Genomic DNA, 6,022 nt, shown 5'->3' on the forward strand with positions numbered 1-6,022 from the left:
TAAGTGTTGTATTTATACCTGGTGGTTTTTTGTGTTCTTTTCGGTGACTTACTCGTTTGTGTTCTGGTCAGTACTGGGTTCTAGCTTTCATGTTTCGTGTTTCAAGTCTCAGGTCTCTCAAGGCTCTTAGGTTAATCACGTTTGCTAGTTCCAGTTTCACAGTCTAGTCACAGTCTTTGTAAATCTTTTATTTTTCCTAGTCTTGTTAAAATCAACTTCTCTGTTTTTGATTATCTGTTTTTGACTGTCTTCCGAGCGTTTGGATTATTCCTTTTTGTGTTTTCCCTGTTATTAAAGACAACAATTCCTGCAAGCATCTTGCATTTGGGTCCTACTTCCTTCATTAGCTCAGTGAGCTTCTCTCTGGACCAGAGAACCAGTGGCCAGAGTTCGTTTCCCGAGCCCGGCCCTGACAATTGTCAGTAATTTGATGCTAAAAATAAATGATAGGCTAATGATAATTAATAAATAATGGAAACCTTCTGTGTGCCTGTACCGCTTCACTGCTTGGCCCCCAAACACACACATTTGACTCAGCAGCTAATTAGTGTATATTAACACACCCAGGCAACTGGCAACTGTTATAATGGGGCACTAAGACAGAGATGGCCAGGACTCCCCATAGCTAGGTTAACTGGCATGAGACCTTGCATGTTTTACACGTCTTGCGGAGATTCACACTCCGTACCAACCTGTTCAATAGAGTATGGTGGGAATACACAACACCCTGTTACTTAATTGTTATGGAAAACTGAGTGGGAATAAAAATGTCTTATCTATCCCGTGTTGTTTTTACCTGATACATTCATGGGTTTTCTACATGAAACAGGTTTTAATGTTTAGCTTGTGCCAATTCAAGCATTTCGTAAGTAAACAATGAACTTTATGTGAACTACAACTGTGGTAGAGAGATGAAGCACTGTTTAATTATTCGGTTTCATTGAATCTACAAAATAGGCAGTATCTCATAAAAGTGAGCAGGTGAAGAGATTTGTTGCCATACTTTCAATGTAGGCTCCATAAAATAAGATACAGATAATTTGAAATGTATTGTTTGGAGGATAACCCCTTGAGATGCAGCATCTCGTTTTCGAGGGGGTCCTCCTATCTTATAAGATAAGATAAACCTTTATTAATCCCTGTAGGGAAATGCAGGTGTAATAGCAGCAAGGAGAGTTACAGGTAAGAGTGGGTTACAATGTAATAGGAATACAAAATATAAATAAAAATAAATATAAATAAGATAAGTAAACACTGGCCCTACATATCTGCGCTGGTTCTCTGAGTGATTGCATTTACATTTACATTTACATTTACATTTAGCAGACGCTTTTGTCCAAAGCGACGTACAAGGGAGAGAACAAGCTACGAGCAATAGAACCTGGTGTTACAATAAATACTACTTTACATAAGAAATATAAAAAAACGAAATGGAAAAGAAAAAGAAGTGCAGGAATGTAACTGCTGTAATTGCAAGTTAACACTAGTCGAAGTGCCAGTTAGGACGGGAGGTGCTCTCTGAAGAGTTGGGTCTTCAAAAGCTTCTTAAAGGTAGAGAGGGATGCCCCTACTCTGGTAGTGCTAGGCAGTTCATTCCACCAACGTGGAACTACAAATGAGAATAGTCTAGACTGCCGTACTTGCACAGACGGCAGTACCAAACGACGCTCACTAGAAGAGCGCAGCATCCTAGGTGTAACATTTGCCCTTACAAGAGCATTTAGGTAGGTGGGAGCAGAGCCAGTAATAACTCTGTAGGCAAGCATAAGTGACTTGAACTTAATGCGAGCAGCTACAGGCAGCCAGTGGAGCTCAATGAGTAGCAGGGTGACGTGTGCCCTTTTCAGTTGGTTGAACACCAAACGCGCTGCCGCGTTCTGGATCATTTGTAGTGGTTTCACCACGCAAGCCGCCAGACCCGTTAGGAGGGCGTTGCAGTAATCAAGGCGGGAACTCACCAAGGTTTGCACCAGCAGCTGGGTGGTGTACTGGGTTAGGTACGGCCTGATTTTGCGGACGTTGAATAGCGCAAAGCGGCAGGACCTGGAGACAGAGGCGATGTGGTCCGTGAAAGTCAGTTGGTCATCAATAATGACCCTGAGGTTTCTTGGGTTGGTTGGACAGCCTATCCGTAAATAAATATAACTATGTACATATGTACAGTCCAGGTGTAGAAGTCGTGCTGGGCTGTGATCTGGGGGAGGTGTGTGTGGGGTGGCATGCTGCTGCCTCCTGGGGTGGGGGGGTGGGGAGACATGGTGTAAGTGGGGGCACTGGTGGTGATGAGTGGGGTCGGGGGCTGGGGGAGGCGGGAGGCGAGGTGTGAATGGGGGCACTGGTGGAGGTGATGAGAGGGGACCCAGTCTGCCTTGCTGAGCTCAAGGGGGTTGGGAGGTCAAACCTGTTGAAAAACTGGTTCAGCTCGTTAGCACTTTCCAGGGTCCCCTCAAGGGCAGTGCTTGACTGTGTGTAGCCAGTTATCTTTCTACACTTCCCTGGAGCTGTTGGCCTGTAGCCAAAATAGACAGTATCTCTTAAAAGTGAACAGGTGAAGAGATTTGTTGCCATACTAGATTCTAGAGTAATGGTAGAGAAGAGAAGCAGAGTAGAGGATCAGTGAAGGAGTGAATAATGTCTCAGGTCTGTGTCCCTCCATTTCAACACATCTTGCATGACACATCAACACAGCTGAACAAATGCCCAAACTGGAGTTGCTGGGTCTCAGCGGTTTGTAAAACTGTTGAGATTGAAGTGCTGTCTGTTTGACTTTTCACTCGTATGAAGGCAGATGTTTTTCCTTTAACACACTAGACTGATTTAAAACTTAAAATTGTAAGGACCTTCATCAGTATTTGTCCATGTGGGACTGGAGATTACTGGTGGGTGTCAGTAGACAACGTCATGTTCCACAATGTATTGTTGTGACATCTATGAGACCTAGACATGGTGTTATATTCTAAGTGTAAGTACTTGTACATTGTTTCCATTATTGAGTTAAGAATTCTCTTTGAAGATGCGATTGAGAAAGTATTTGAAAGCAAGAAGCTAAGGTATGCGGAAGTGGTAGCGAAACCAAGACAACGAGGTTGGGCATCACACACAAGACCAGTGGAGATGGGTGTTAGAGGATTTGTAGCTAAATCAACCAAATCACTTCTGTTGGATTTAAGTTTTCGAGGAAGGTCACTCAAAGGAGCTTTAAAGGAGTTGCCTAAGGCTCCTGAAAAAGCGAGCCAGATGGTTGTGACTGAGACGCTTACAGACTACTTGGGGTCATGTGAAAGAAATGTTTCTTTTTAATTATTATCATGATGGGTTTTAGTTTGATTATAGTTAGTTAGTTAAATGGAGGACTAAGCTCTTTCCATTGTTCTGTGAAAGGAAGTTTGAAACTGTGGAAGAGAAGCTTGGAATTCAGACTGTCATGAAATGTTTAGGTTAAGACTGATTTATTGGTCTAAGACCCATAGTCAGGGTTTTTGGGGGTCTTAGGTAAACATTCTTGTGTTTTGGAACCAGGCATGGGAAGACAGAGCCATGGGTGTGTCATTGTCTTTGTCTGTGAGATTTCTTAATAAATGGTCAGGCAAGTTACTCAAGGGGCAGTGTATGTGGGGACAGCGTTCTGAAACCACTACTCTCCTCTGGGCCAGAGTAAATGTCTGTTACTTGATTTTATTCTTGGTTGTGTGTGTCTTAATAACTGAGGTTTAAATACAGTCCTTATACAAAGGGTGAAATAATTCCCTGACAGGTCATGAATTAAACTGAACTAAAACTGAGATACGTGAAATCTTATCAAGGTCCATTTTGAGGTGTATCTGTTTGTTGTCTCTGTTAGCGGCATACATTCTAACCCATCATGAGAATGTAGTGGGTGGCTCTGGGATGCCAGACACCACTGTTGAGCCTTCTGGAGGCACTGTGGGCCTAATTCAACAAAACACTGATGAAGGAAGGTGCCTGCTTGAAAACCCCAGTGAAATGCTCACAAAGGTAGCTTTGTTGATGTTGTAAGTATCCTGTTGCTCAGGTTGTATGGTTGGGCAATCATGTTGTTGTGTTTAGGACTTGTGGGCTACAGACTGGGGCCTGTTTACTATGAAGGAGGGGCCTTAAGGATCCTGGGTACAACATGCAGCTGTTCTGGCTGTCTCCAACCAGTTTTGCGTACTTGTATCTATAGTTGGGAAGTTGTTATATTGGTTAGGTTGTTGGCTATGAGTACTTGCATCTGATAGTGAGAGGATTAGCCACTGTGGGAATTCCCCAACCAATAAGCACAAGGAATTGAACATATTTTCCTTTGTATAACCAAAATGACATTAAGTTATGTGTGACAGAGCTGACAAACAGTACAGTACAAGTCACTAGTTTCTTATTGGCTAGTTTCATGATGAATGGCTATCTTCTAAAAGAAGACTCAATCAAAGGGGTTAAAGTGGTTCAATTAGAAAACTCTTCTGAAACTGATTTTCTTCCAGTTACTTGTCAGTGTTTGTGAATGGCTCAGTAATACCCAATGGACATGAAAAATATTGCACTGAAAAGGGGATGCAGGTACGTAAGTAAGTGTTCCATATAACATAGCAGTGGCCTTCTTTTCAACACCTTGTAACTAATTACAGTATATCATGTGAGTGAACATGAGATTCATGATCAAGCAGCTGCAACACCTTGTAAAAAATTACAATAAATCCTGTGAGTTCATGATTAAGCAGCTGCTATCCAAAATGGTAATGTTCATGGTAACAAAGGAAAAGTCCCCACACTGGATTTTCTCAGACACCTGGGGTCAGGAAGCAAACTGAGCTGTGAGCAATTAATCATAGTATGGCAATGGGATAGGCCATTTGAGAACCATCTTAGGCAGTAGGTCAGAGAAACCTGATCATCATACAGAACAACAAAAGGTTGCCAGACCTGTTTGAATTAGAAGCCTAGCTCATTTACATTAAAAACCTGGGAGGTGTCTTAAACCGTATATATGGCTAGATAAGATGCTTGTTGTTCAGATATGCACCACTGAATCTGGAGTATGTTCCACGTGCTTCGTTACTGTACTGGAATGTATACAGATTGCTGCATCAACCACAAAAGAAACTTCCCTTTTTCTTACAACCTCTTTTATGACATCTGGATAAATTACCCAATATGTTGTGGATGTGACTAGATTGGCATTAGCACAAACTCCCAGTATTTGGGCCTCAAGTTCTTTTTTTGGTATTACAACCCTGAAAATAGCATTCTTTGAAATCTCTGTTGGTCACTACTCCTTCTCTGTCTTCTGCTTCTACATGAATACTACTGATTCATTATGACTGTGTGGAAATTCAAAAACATAAATTGTACAAAGCACTTTGGGAATAATTGTTGTTGAACAATTACCAGAAAAAAGTATGGACTAATGTGACAAAGCTGTGCAAGGTGCTTTGATCTTTGTATCTGTGAAAGTGACCTGTAGGTGCATGTCAAGAAAATCACTGAATCACAGAAAGAAAAAGAAACTTAAAGGTTCAGGTACAATTTTGGTCAAATCTAGCAACTTGCTCCTCACAGTCTTCTAGCTGTCTGTTCAGAGTGTGTCCTCAAAATAATTCCGGTGTTCGTAAAGTCTTGGCCCTGCAAATGGGAAACAATCAGTGCCAGTGTGATTTGATCATCAACCTCTTGTCAGAATCACCGACTACAACTTTTAATGCTTTACATTAGCAAAAATAAATATGTGTACTAATTTGTATTGCAAAAAGGCAAATCTATGGTAACCGTCTCTTTCTCTTTACCCGCAACCTCTTCCCCAGGTTTCTTTCCTATTGTATGAACATAAAGATTAAAGGTGCAGTACAAGAACAAGTCAGCAAGCATCTCTGAGAGAATTGTGAGTAAATAAACTATTTCTATGTTAGTCACAATAGATGTACAGGCAAGGTTTAGTTGGAGTACTGCCAAAGAGAAAGCCTTTTTTATTCATGTAAATTGTATTTGTTATGTGTTACATCCTTGAAGGAAGGTACATTATCTC

This window comes from Clupea harengus, unplaced genomic scaffold (assembly GCF_900700415.2).
Source record: "Clupea harengus unplaced genomic scaffold, Ch_v2.0.2, whole genome shotgun sequence".
Classification (NCBI taxonomy): Eukaryota; Metazoa; Chordata; class Actinopteri; order Clupeiformes; family Clupeidae; genus Clupea; species Clupea harengus.